A 15,041-nucleotide genomic window follows, 5' to 3' on the forward strand; every position below is an offset into this window, starting at 1 on the left:
TGAAGCACTTGTTGGCATAGTGACCCTTCTGTTGGCACTTGTTGCACGTGACCTCTGAAAACGAACGGTGATACGGAGCACTCGATCTTGGAGCTTGAGATGAAGTTTTTTTCTGAAAGCCGGGGTGGGGGGGGGGGGAAGATCCACTGCCACCTTTGATCTTCTGCTGATACGGCTGACGGAACGGAGGAGGAGGAAGCCAATACTTCTGCTGCTTGGCCACTTGAGTAGAGGAAGAAGGAGTAGCATCTCTGACTCGCTTCTTGGAAGCATCACACCTCAGTTGAGCGGCCTCTTGCTTCAATGCCATGTTGTAGAACTCATCGTACCTCAAGGGTTCCAAGAGAACAAGAGCTAGCTGAATTTCTTCTCTGAGACCACCCCTGAACTGGTATATCATGCTCTTCTCATCAGTGACGTCCTGCTTGGCAAAGCGGGCGAGCTTCTGGAACAACTTGTTGTAGTCATAGACAGACAAAGAGCCTTGCTTGAGGTTGCGGAATTCCTCACGCTTGCTTTCAACCACACTCTGGGGAATATGATGAGCTCTGAAATCTTGACGGAATTCATCCCAGGTAATTGCACGTCCACCTCTGAAATCCTTGTACTGCTGGAACCATTCTGCAGCTTGATCTTTGAGTTGGAAGGAAGCGAACTTGACGAAGTCCTCAGGCCTGATGTTACTGCACTCGAAATGCTTGCACAGATCCACGAGCCAATCGTCAGCATCAGTTGCCTCAACACAATTGCTGAAAGTCTTTGGCCCGTTAGCAAGGAACTGGTTGAGTGTAGCAAAGTGATTTTGGTTGTTTCCTTGGTTCCCTTGGTTGCCTTGATTGCGCTCTTGAAGAATTTGCATGATCAACTGTGTGTTTGCATTGGTTGCGGCCATCACAGCTTGCCATGCCTCCGGAGGAGGAGGAGGTGGTGGCGGATCAGGATTCGGAGTCGTGCGCGTTGGAGGAGCCATCCTGAAGAGGTTGACATCCATTAGCACATTGATAGAGAAATATTGAAGCTGAATCCAACGGAATGAAAATTGCAACATATAGTCTTCACATCCGAACAAAATGAACGAATGCATTCCTCTTGAAATGGTCACATATCCATAAATTGAGAAGCCACTTAGAATTTAGGTAGAGAAATAAATCAACAAGGTACGGATCAAGAACGAATACTCGGTAAGAAATCCCAATCTCAAACCAAATATCCATGGAAGAAGAACTAGAGCTACAAGAATTCCCACCTATGAAACTCCCGAACCTTTCCGGTTATGCAATCAGGTGTTGGGGATACAGGGGAAGCATAATATCTCACCCAAATCTAGCAATTCCTACATCCAGCTGTATCCATCCTTCAACAGATAACCGAGAAAAACTTCGGAAACCATCTACCTTAACCTTCGAAAAGCATCCGCTATACAAATTATGGCGATACTCCCGAACTCCCGCCCTAGTACTGGGTGGCGTCGAGGTTATCTCACCAACGAACTGCATAAAAGAGATTTCGATGTCGGTGTACTAAACTCAGGTATTCCAGAACTGCAACGATAAAATTATGACGACAACACCTCAGAGCTCAACTCCCCGGGACACTTCCACAAAACCCCTGACAGGAGGCACCAAGACAATGTTCTCGTCATAAAACCATCGGAATGATTCCAAGATACCCGCGTGATCCTAAAAAAAAATTTAGTACAATTTGAGAAGAGAAGAGTCAAAACTCTACGTCAGGATGCCTTACCAGAGCGATGAGGAGACTGGGGAGTAAAAAGAATTCCTAAACTCTCCGATATATAATTCCTAAATGACTCAAAACATTTTTCTAGACACAACTCGGCTGCTAAAACGATCAAGCAATGGGGCTCCTAAGGTCGGGGAAGGCTCTGATAACCAACTTGTAACGCCCTCGATGCGGCTATAGCTCCCACGTGTCGAGGCACGACTTAGAGACATAACCGCATTGAAAGCAATGTCGCAAGTTAGGCAATCTTCACAACATCCCATGTAACATAAATAATAAAGGGGAGATACATAGTTGGCTTACACTCGCCACGTCAATCAAAGTGCATAAATAACATTACAACATTCAAACACTCATGGCCCGACTACGGCGCCAAAATAAAAGATAACCCAACATGCGACACGGTCCCGATCACCCCAACTGGGCACCACTACTGATCATCAGGGAAAGACACGTAGTATCGTTGAGAGTCCTCTTCGAACTCCCACTTGAGCTCAAGCGCGTCACCTGGAGCGGAATCATCAGGCCCTGCATCTGGTTTGGAAGTAATCTGTGAGCCACAGGGACTCAGCAATCTCGCACCCTCGCGATCAAGACTATTTAAGCTTAATAGGTAAGGCAAGGTAATATGTGTTGAGCTGCAGCAAGCGACTAGCATATATGGTGGCTATCCTGTTCGCAACAGAGAGCGAGAAGAGGAGGCAAAGCGCGAGCGAGAAACTACAGGACAACCTGCGCAAGCATTACTCCAACATCGTGTTCACTTCCCGGACTCCGCCGAGAAGAGACCATCACGGTAACTCACACTGTTGATTCATTTTAATTAAGTTAAGGTTCAATTTATCTACAACCGGACATTAACAAATTCCCATCTGCCCATAACCGCGGGCACGGCTTTCGAAAGTTCAAATCCCTGCAGGGGAGTCCCAACTTAGCCCATGACAAGCTCTCACGGTCAACGAAGGAATAGACCTCCTCCCGAGACGTTCCGATCAGACTCGGTATCCTGGTTCTTCAAGACAACTCCGACAATGGTAAAACAAGTCCAGCAACACCACCCGCTGTGCTGACAAATCCCGATAGGAGCTACACATATCTCGTTCTCAGGGCACACTGGATAAGCTAAGCGTACGGGAGCCAACGTAACCCAAGTTGCCAAGGGACGGCCCCACACGGTGCTCTAGGTTGGACCAACGCTCAGAGGAGCACTGGCCCGGGGGTTTAAAATAAGATGACCCTTGAGTCCGCGAAACCCAAGGGAAAAGGCTAGGTGGCAAATGGTAAACCCAAGGTTGGGCATTGCTGGAGGAGTTTTATTCAAGGCGGACTGTCAAGGGGTTCCCATTATAACCCAACCGCGTAAGGAACGCAAAATCCGGGAACATAACACCGATATGACGGAAACTAGGGCGGCAAGAGTGGAACAAAACACTAGGCGAGAGGCCGAGCCTTCCACCCTTTACCAAGTATATAGATGCATTAAGATAACATGGCAATATAATGATATCCCAACAAGTAAATAATGTTCTAACAAAGAACGGTCTCCAATCTTCACCTGCAACTAGCAACGCTATAAGAGGGGCTGAGCAAAGCGGTAACATAGCCAATCAACGGTTTGCTAGGACATGGTGGGTTAGAGGTTTGACATGGCAATTTGGGAGGCTTGAAAGCAAGTGGTAGGCATCGTAGCATGGCATAGCAAAAGAGCGAGCATCTAGCAAAACAAAGATAGTAGTGATTTCGAGGGTATGATCATCTTGCCTGCAAAGTTGTCAGAGTTGACTGGATCCTCGAAAGCAAACTCAATGGGCTCCTCGTTAGAGAACTCGTCTCCCGGCTCTACCCAAACAAGACAAACAAGCAAACGGAACACAATCAACCACGTGCAAAGCTCAAACAATATGATGCAAGGATGGTATGCTATGCGGGATGCGATGCGGGACGCGTATGCAAGATTTGACAAGGGATGCATGAACCTGGCCTCAACTTGGAAATCCAAGTGTTCCACTGGAAAGATGAGATTAAATCGCTTGAAAACAATATAAAGAACACCTGAATCGGAGTTACGGTTTGGAAATGGCAAGCAATTCAAATATGACACCGGTCTGCGATTTACACCAAGTAGTCATCTAAATGCAACAAGATGAACATGCTAAAGCATCCAAACATGGCATAAAAATACATGGCAGGGATGCATTCATGAAGCTTAACAAAAGTCTAGCACTGAGCTACGGCCAATTCATCCATTAACAGGTTCAAACAAGTATGGCAAAAATGCATTTGACAGACAGATTTCAGACTTAGTGAAATTAACACTTGTCTGGAATCTCAGATCAGATAGCACTCTTCGGAGCATGAAAACAATATGCTACAGGACCTGAATATGGCAAAGTAAAGCATGGCATGGAGCTAATCAAAGATCTTAACAAAAGTCCCTTAGTGACCTTGAGCCAAAAGGGATCAGAAAATACAATTGCAAGCATGTGAACATGGCAAAAACATAATCAGTTCTCAGACTTAGTGAAAACTGGAGCATGCTGAAACAGATATCAGGTAGGCATGTTTACGAGCTCGATGCACTCACTACAGAGCAAGTCATGACGAGCTAGGCATACACCCATCAAGAATACACAAAATACAGGCTAGACATGGCAAGAACAATACCATAGCATGCACGGATCAACTACAAAATCCTCGGCAAAATTGCTAACGAGTAGACAATCTGCCCAGATTCACGAAATGACAAAAGTAGAGCTCGATCGACTCACGCTAGGGTGCTCCATAATTTCAAACAAGGACATGGATGGATAGAGCACTACAATATTAACAAAACATCCTTACTGATCAACCTCAAAAGAGGCACGGATCACTAGGAAACAACATGAACATATGGCAATATGAGATAACCAGCTCAAGGACTTAGTGGAAATGCTAAGTCCCTGAAATCAGCATTAGCAAATGCCTCACTTTGCAAGCTTGTGCTAGTCACCACACACATCACAAAAATACATGGGTTGCACCTGTGGAAAGATGGCAAAATCCTTAACAAAACATATGTAGAGCTCATGGGCATATCATGCACACAATAATCATGGCAAAATGACAAATATCTAAATGAAGCAGCAGATCTGACAAATATCTCAAGTAGCACTCTTCTAACAGAATTTCGGGCATCAAGATGAACTCAAATGAAAATGATGCAATGAGATGAAATGATGTGCTCTTTGAGACGAACATTTTGATATGCTATATGCCCAAAACGGAGCAACGGATGAGGATTTACGATACGATGAACAGGAGCAAATATACCGCAGACTTAGAAAATAAAAGGGGGGTCAACCCTTAGGGTTCCTGTAGCAGTCCAGATCTGGATCGCGGCGCACTGTAGCGGATAGGGGTCGCCGGAGCCTTCGCCGGAGTTGAAGACCGCGGTGGCCGGGGACGACGAAGATCGCCGGCGGACGGCGAGGGAGAGGACGGGGATGGAGTCGGCGGCTCCCTGGCGCGGCGACCGAAGCTTCGGGGCGGCGCGGGCACACTTGGCGAGGTGAGGCGGGGCGGCAACCGGAGCGATGCGGTCGCCGGCGATAGCGGTGCGGTGGCGCTGGGTAGTCGTAGATGAAGGAGAGGGGCGGCGCGGGCGGTAGGCAGCTCGGGCCCGGTCGGCGACGGGAGGGCCCGACCTGGGCCTCGCGGGCCGGCGGGGCTGAGGCGGCGATGCGATCCCCCGCGGGACAGGTGGCGGCGGCTGATTGGAGGAGGCGGATCGGGCGGACGCGTCCGGCTCCGTCCGGACGTGTCCGGTGGCGGCGGAGACGGATTTTTTTTAGGGTTTGGACGGGGGAGATCCGGATTTTCGGAGGAGGACCTATTTATAGGCATAGAAGGAGCTAGGAGAGTCCAAATGAGGTGCGGTTTTCGGCCACGCGATCGTGATCGAACGCTCTAGGTGATGGAAGGGTCTTTGGTAGGTTTTGGGCCAAATTGGAGGGGTGTTGGGCTGCAACACACACGAGGCCTTTTCGGTCCCTCGGTTAACCGTTGGAGCATCAAACGAAGTCCAAATGGTACGAAACTTGACAGGCGGTCTACCGGTAGTAAACCAAGTCCGCTTGGCAAGTCTCGGTCCAATCCGGAAATGTTTAATCCCCACACACGAAAGAAAGGTAGAAATGACCACCGGAGGAGAACGAAGCGCCGGAATGCAAAACGGACAACGGGGAAAATGCTCGAATGCATGAGATGAACACGTATGCAAATGCAATGCACATGATGACATGATATGAGATGCATGACAACGACAACAACACACGGAGACAAAAACCCAAACCCGAGAAAATAAAATAACTTAAGGCCGGAAACGGCAAGAGTTGGAGTACATATTGGGTAAATCACATCCGGGGTGTTACAGGGTAACAAGTAATAAAAGTAAATAAGGTGCATAAATATGGCCCAATACTTTTTGTAGCAAAGGACAAGCCTGGACAAACTCTTATATAAAGGAAAGCGCTCCCGAGGACACATGGGAATTATCGCCAAGCTAGTTTTCATCACGCTCATATGATTCGCGTTCGGTACTTTGATAATTTGATATGTGGGTGGACTGGTGCTTGGGTACTGTCCTTCCTTGGACAAGCATCCCACTTATGATTAACCCCTATTGCAAGCATACGCAACTAAAACAGAAGTATTAAGGTAAACCTAACCATAGCATGAAACATATGGATCCAAATCAGCCCCTTACGAAGCAACGCATTAATGGGTTTCGTAGTAATTTCAAAAAAATTCCTACGCACACGCAAGATCATGGTGATGCATAGCAACGAGAGGGGGAGAGTGTGATCTACGTACCCTTGTAGATCGACAACGGAAGCGTTAACTTGGTTGATGTAGTCGTACGTCTTCACGGCCCGACCGATCAAGCACCGAAACTATGGCACCTCCGAGTTCTAGCACACGTTCAGCTCGATGACGATCCCCGGACTCCGATCTAGAAAAGTGTCGGGGAAGAGTCCCGTCAGCACGACGGCGTGGTGACGATCTTGATGTACTACTGTCGCAGGGCTTCGCCTAAGCACCGCTACAATATTATCGACGACTATGGTGGAAGGGGCACCGCACACGGCTAAGAATATGATCACGTGGATCAACTTGTGTCTCTAGGGGGTGCCCCTGCCTCCGTATATAAAGGCTCAAGGGGGGAGTGCGGCCGGCCAGGAGAGGCACGCCAGGAGGAGTCCTACTCCCTCCGGGAGTAGGACTCCCCCCCTTTCCTAGTTGGAATAGGATTCGCGGAGGGGGGAAAAGAGGAGAGAGAAGGGGAAGGGGGGCCGGCCCCCTCTCCTTGTCCTATTCGGACCAAAGGGGGGGAGGGGCGCGCGGCCCATCTATGGCCACCTCTCCTCTCTTCCACTAAGGCCCACTAAGGCCCATATACCTCCCGGAGGGTTCCGGTAACCTCCTGGTAATCCAGTAAAATTCCGATTTCACCCGGAACTCTTCCGATATCCAAACATAGGCTTCCAATATATCAATCTTTATGTCTCGACCATTTCGAGACTCCTCGTCATGTCCGTGATCACATCCGGGACTCCGAACAACCTTCGGTACATCAAAACGCATAAACTCATAATATAACTATCATCAAAACCTTAAGCGTGCGGACCCTACGGGTTCGAGAACAATGCAGACATGACCGAGACACGTCTCCGGTCAATAACCAATAGCGGAACCTGGATGCTCATATTGGCTCCTACATATTCTACGAAGATCCTTTATCGGTCAGACCGCATAACAACATACGTTGTTCCCTTTGTCATCGGTATGTTACTTGCCCGAGATTCGATCGTCGGTATCCCATACCTAGTTCAATCTCGTTACCGGCAAGTCTCTTTACTCGTTCCGTAATACATCATCCCGCAACTAACTCATTAGTTGCAATGCTTGCAAGGCTTCAGTGATGTGCATTGCCGAGAGGGCCCAGAGATACCTCTCCGACAATCGGAGTGACAAATCCTAATCTCGAAATACGCCAACCCAACATGTACCTTTGGAGACACCTGTAGAGCTCCTTTATAATCACCCAGTTATTTTGTGACGTTTGGTAGCACACAAAGTGTTCCTCCAGCAAACGGGAGTTGCATAATCTCATGGTCATAGGAACATGTATAAGTCATGAAGAAAGCAATAGCAACATACTAAACGATCGGGTGCTAAGCTAATGGAATGGGTCATGTCAATCAGATCATTCAACTAATGATGTGATCCCGTTAATCAAATGACAACTCTTTGTCCATGGTTAGGAAACATAACCATCTTTGATTAATGAGCTAGTCAAGTAGAGGCATACTAGTGACACTCTGTTTGTCTATGTATTCACACATGTATTATGTTTCCGATTAATACAATTCTAGCATGAATAATAAACATTTATCATGGTATAAGGAAATAAATAATAACTTTATTATTGCCTCTAGGGCATATTTCCTTCAGTCTCCCACTTGCACTAGAGTCAATAATCTAGATTACACAGTAATGATTCTAACACCCATGGAGCCTTGCTGCTGATCATGTTTTGCTCGTGGAAGAGGCTTAGTCAACAGGTTTGCTACATTCAGATCCGTATGTATCTTGCAAATCTCTATGTCTCCCACCTGGACTAGATCCCAGATGGAATTGAAGCGTCTCTTGATGTGCTTGGTTCTCTTGTGAAATCTGGATTCCTTCGCCAAGGCAATTGCACCAGTATTGTCACAAAAGATTTTCATTGGACCCGATGCACTAGGTATGACACCTAGATCGGATATGAACTCCTTCATTCGCTGCTTCCGAAGCAGCTATGTATTCCGCTTCACACGTAGATCCCGCCACGACGCTCTGTTTAGAACTGCACCAACTGACAGCTCCACCATTTAATGTAAACACGTATCCGGTTTGCGATTTAGAATCGTCCAGATCAGTGTCAAAGCTTGCATCAACGTAACCGTTTACGATGAGCTCTTTGTCACTTCCATATACGAGAAACATATCCTTAGTCCTTTTCAGGTACTTCAGGATGTTCTTGACCGCTATCCAGTGATCCACTCCTGGATTACTTTGGTACCTCCCTGCTAGACTTATAGCAAGGCACACATCAGGTCTGGTACACGGCATTGCATACATGATAGAGCCTATGGTTGAAGCATAGGGAACATCTTTCATTTTCTCTCTATCTTCTGCAGTGGTCGGGCATTGAGTCTGACTCAACTTCACACCTTGTAACACAGGCAAGAACCCTTTCTTTGCTTGATCCATTTTGAACTTCTTCAAAATCTTGTCAAGGTATGTGCTTTGTGAAAGTCCAATTAAACGTCTTGATCTATCTCTATAGATCTTTATGCCTAATATGTAAGCAGCTTCACCGAGGTCTTTCATTGAAAAACTCTTATTCAAGTATCCCTTTATGCTATCCAGAAATTCTATATCATTTCCAATCAGTAATATGTCATCCACATATAATATCAGAAATGCTACAGAGCTCCCACTCACTTTCTTGTAAATACAGGCTTCTCCAAAAGTCTGTATAAAACCAAATGCTTTGATCACACTATCAAAGCGTTTATTCCAACTCCGAGAGGCTTGCACCAGTCCATAAATGGATCGTTGGAGCTTGCACACTTTGTTAGCTCCCTTTGGATCGACAAAACCTTCCGGTTGCTTCATATACAACTCTTCTTCCAGAAATCCATTCAGGAATGCAGTTTTGACATCCATCTGCCAAATTTCATAATCATAAAATGCGGCAATTGCTAACATGATTCGGACAGACTTAAGCATCGCTACGGGTGAGAAGGTCTCATCGTAGTCAATCCCTTGAACTTGCCGAAACCCTTTTGCGACAAGTCGAGCTTTGTAGACAGTAACATTATCGTCGGCGTCAGCCTTCTTCTTGAAGATCCATTTATTCTCAATTGCTTGCCGATCATTGGGCAAGTCAACCAAAGTCCACACATTGTTCTCATACATGGATCCCATCTCAGATTTCATGGCTTCAAGCCATTTTACGGAATCTGGGCTCACTATCGCTTCTTCATAGTTCGTAGGTTCATCATGATCTAGTAGCATGACTTCCAGAACAGGATTACCGTACCACTCTGGCGCGGATCTTACTCTGGTTGATCTACGAGGTTCAGTAGTATCTTGTTCTGAAGTTTCATGATCATTATCATTAGCTTCCTCACTAATTGGTGTAGGTGTCATAGAAACAGTTTTCTGTGATGCACTACTTTCCAATAAGGGAGCAGGTACAGTTACCTCGTCAAGTTCTACTTTCCTCCCACTCACTTCTTTCGAGAGAAACTCCTTCTCTAGAAAGTTTCCGAACTTAGCAACAAAAGTCTTGCCTTCGGATTTGTGATAGAAGGTGTATCCAATAGTCTCCTTTGGATATCCTATGAAGACACATTTCTCCGATTTGGGTTCGAGATTATCAGGTTGAAGCTTTTTCACATAAGCATCGCAGCCCCAAACTTTCAGAAACGACAACTTCGGTTTCTTGCCAAACCATAGTTCATAAGGCGTCGTCTCAACGGATTTTGATGGTGCCCTATTTAACGTGAATGCGGCCGTTTCCAAAGCATAACCCCAAAATGATAGCGGTAAATCAGTAAGAGACATCATAGATCGCACCATATCTAGTAAAGTACGATTACGACGTTCGGACACACCATTACGCTGTGGTGTTCCGGGTGGCGTGAGTTGCGAAACTATTCCACATTGTTTCAAATTTACACCAAACTCGTAACTCAAATATTCTCCTCCACGATCAGATCGTAGAAACTTTATTTTCTTGTTATGATGATTTTCAACTTCACTCTGAAATTCTTTGAACTTTTCAAACGTTTCAGACTTATGTTTCATTAAGTAGATATACCCATATCTGCTTAAGTCATCTGTGAAGGTGAGAAAATAACAATATCCACCACGAGCCTCAATATTCATCGGACCACATACATCTGTATGTATGATTTCCAACAAATCTGTTGCTCTCTCCATAGTACCGGAGAACGGCGTTTTAGTCATCTTGCCCATGAGGCACGGTTCGCAAGTACCAAGTGATTCATAATCAAGTGGTTCCAAAAGTCCATCAGTATGGAGTTTCTTCATGCGCTTTACACCGATATGACCTAAATGGCAGTGCCACAAATAAGTTGCACCATCATTATCAACTCTGCATCTTTTGGCTTCAACATTATGAATATGTGTGGCACTACTATCGAGATTCAATAAGAACAGACCATTCTTCAAGGGTGCATGACCATAAAAGATATTACTCATATAAATAGAAAAACCATTATTCTCTTATTTAAATGAATAACTGTCTCGCATCAAACAAGATCCAGATATAATGTTCATGCTCAACGCTGGCACCAAATAACAATTATTTAGGTCTAATATTAATCCTGAAGGTAGATGTAGAGGTAGCGCGCCGACTGCGATCACATCGACTTTGGAACCGTTTCCCACGCGCATCGTCACCTCGTCCTTAGCCAATCTTCGCTTAATCCGTAGTCCCTGTTTCGAGTTGCAAATATTAGCAATAGAACCAGTATCAGATACCCAGGTGCTACTGCGAGCATTAGTAAGGTACACATCAATAACATGTATATCACATATACCTTTGTTCACCTTGCCATCCTTCTTATCCGCCAAATACTTGGGGAAGTTCCGCTTCCAGTGACCAGTCTGCTTGCAGTAAAAGCACTCAGTTTCAGGCTTAGGTCCAGACTTGGGTTTCTTCTCTCGAGCAGCAACTTGCTTGCTGTTCTTCTTGAAGTTCCCCTTCTTCTTCCCTTTACCCTTTTTCTTGAAACTAGTGGTCTTGTTGACCATCAACACTTGATGCTCTTTCTTGATTTCTACCTCCGCAGCTTTCAGCATTGCGAAGAGCTCGGGAATAGTCTTATTTATCCCTTGCATATTATAGTTCATCACAAAGCTCTTGTAGCTTGGTGGAAGTGATTGGAGAATTCTATCAATGACGCTATCATCCGGAAGATTAACTCCCAGTTGAATCAAGTGATTACAATACCCAGACATCTTGAGTATATGCTCACTGACAGAACTGTTCTCCTCCATCTTGCAGCTATAGAACTTATTGGAGACTTCATATCTCTCAATCCGGGCATTTGCTTGAAATATTAACTTCAACTCCTGGAACATCTCATATGCCCCATGACGTTCAAAACGTCGTTGAAGTCCCGGTTCTAAGCCGTAAAGCATGGCACATTGAACTATCGAGTAGTCATCAGCTTTGCTCTGCTAGACGTTCATAACATCTGGTGTTGCTCCAGCAGCAGGCCTGGCACCCAGCGGTGCTTCCAGGACGTAATTCTTCTGTGCAGCAATGAGGATAATCCTCAAGTTACGGACCCAGTCCGTGTAATTGCTACCATCATCTTTCAACTTTGCTTTCTCAAGGAACACATTAAAATTCAACGGAACAACAGCACGGGGCATCTATCTACAATCATACATAAACAAGCAAGATACTATCAGGTACTAAGTTAATGATAAATTTAGGTTCAATTAATCATATTACTTAAAGAACTCCCACTTAGATAGACATCCCTCTAATCCTCTAAGTGATTACGTGATCCAAATCAACTAAACCATGTCCGATCATCACGTGAGATGGAGTAGTTTCATTGGTGAACATCACTATGTTGATCATATCTACTATATGATTCACGCTCGACCTTTCGGTCTCCGTGTTCCGAGGCCATATCTGTATATGCTTGGCTCGTCAAGTATAACCTGAGCATTCCGCGTGTGCAACTGTTTTGCACCCGTTGTATTTGAACGTAGAGCCTATCACACCCGATCATCACGTGGTGTCTCAGCACGGAGAACTTTCGCAACGGTGCATACTCAGGGAGAACACTTCTTGATAATTAGTGAGAGATCATCTTATAATGCTACCGTCAATCAAAGCAAGATAAGATGCATAAAAGATAAACATCACATGCAATCAATATAAGTGATATGATATGGCCATCATCATCTTGTGCTTGTGATCTCCATCTCCGAAGCACCGTCATGATCACCATCGTCACCGGCGCGACACCTTGATCTCCATCGTAGTATCGTTGTCGCCTCGCCAATCTTATGCTTCCACGACTATCGCTACCGCTTAGTGATAAAGTAAAGCATTACAGCGCGATTGCATTGCATACAATAAAGCGACAACCATATGGCTCCTGCCAGTTGCCGATAACTTGGTTACAAAACATGATCATCTCATACAATAAAATTTAGCATCATGTCTTGACCATATCACATCACAACATGCCCTGCAAAAACAAGTTAGACGTCCTCTACTTTGTTGTTGCATGTTTTACGTGGCTGCTACGGGCTTAAGTAAGAACCAATCTTACCTACGCATCAAAACCACAACGATAGTTTGTCAAGTTGGTGCTGTTTTAACCTTCGCAAGGACCGGGCGTAGCCACACTCGGTTCAACTAAAGTTGGAGAAACTGTCACCCGCAATCCACCTATGTGCAAAGCACGTCGGGAGAACCGGTCTCGCGTAAGCGTACGCGTAATGTCGGTCCAGGCCGCTTCGTCCAACAATACCGCCGAACCAAAGTATGACATGCTGGTAAGCAGTATGACTTATATCGCCCACAACTCACTTGTGTTCTACTCGTGCATATAACATCAACATATAAAACCTAGGCTCGGATGCCACTAATGGGTTTCGTAGTAATTTCCAAAAATTTCCTACGCACACGCAAGATCATGGTGATGCATAGCAACGAGAGGGGGAGAGTGTGATCTACGTACCCTTGTAGATCGACAACGGAAGCGTTAACTTGGTTGATGTAGTCGTACGTCTTCACGGCCCAACCGATCAAGCACCGAAACTACGGCACCTCCGAGTTCTAGCACACATTCAGCTCGATGACGATCCCTGGACTCCGATCCAGCAAAGTGTCGGGAAGAGTTCCATCAGCACGACGGCGTGGTGACGATCTTGATGTACTACTGTCGCAGGGCTTCGCCTAATCACCGCTACAATATTATTGAGGACTATGGTGGAAGGGGGCACCGCACACGGCTAAGAATATGATCACGTGGATCAACTTGTGTCTCTAGGGGGTGCCCCTGCCTCCGTATATAAAGGCTCAAGGGGGCGAGTGCGACCGGCCAGGAGAGGCGCGCCAGGAGGAGTCCTACTCCCTCCGAGAGTAGGACTCCCCCCTTTCCTAGTTGGAATAGGATTCGCGGAGGGGGGAAAAGAGGAGAGAGAAGGGGAAGGGGGGTCGGCCCCCTCTCCTTGTCCTATTCGGACCAAAGGGGCGGAGGGGCGCGCGGCCCATCTATGGCCACCTCTCCTCTCTTCCACTAAGGCCCACTAAGGCCCATATACCTCCCGGGGGGTTCCGGTAACCTCCCGGTAATCCGGTAAAATCCCGATTTCACCCGAAACTCTTCCGATATCCAAACATAGGCTTCCAATATATCAATCTTTATGTCTCGACCATTTCGAGACTCCTCTTCATGTCCGTGATCACATCCGGGACTCCGAACAACCTTCGGTACATCAAAACGCATAAACTCATAATATAACTATCATCGAAACCTTAAGCGTGCGGACCCTACGGGTTCGAGAACAATGCAGACATGACCGAGACACGTCTCCGGTCAATAACCAATAGCGGAACCTGGATGCTCATATTGGCTCCTACATATTCTACGAAGATCCTTTATCGGTCAGACCGCATAACAACATACATTGTTCCCTTTGTCATCGGTATGTTACTTGCCCGAGATTCGATCGTCGGTATCCCATACCTAGTTCAATCTCGTTACCGGCAAGTCTCTTTACTCGTTCCGTAATACATCATCCCGCAACTAACTCATTAGTTGCAATGCTTGCAAGGCTTCAGTGATGTGCATTGCCGAGAGGGCCCAGAGATACCTCTCCGACAATCGGAGTGACAAATCCTAATCTCGAAATACGCCAACCCAACATGTACCTTTGGAGACACCTGTAGAGCTCCTTTATAATCACCCAGTTACGTTGTGACGTTTGGTAGCACACAAAGTGTTCCTCCGGCAAACGGGAGTTGCATAATCTCATAGTCATAGGAACATGTATAAGTCATGAAGAAAGCAATAGCAACATACTAAACGATTGGGTGCTAAGCTAATGGAATGGGTCATGTCAATCAGATCATTCAACTAATGATGTGATCCCGTTAATCAAATGACAACTCTTTGTCCATGGTTAGGAAACATAACCATCTTTGATTA

Source organism: Triticum urartu, chromosome 4 (assembly GCF_003073215.2).
Source record: "Triticum urartu cultivar G1812 chromosome 4, Tu2.1, whole genome shotgun sequence".
Taxonomy (NCBI): Eukaryota; Viridiplantae; Streptophyta; class Magnoliopsida; order Poales; family Poaceae; genus Triticum; species Triticum urartu.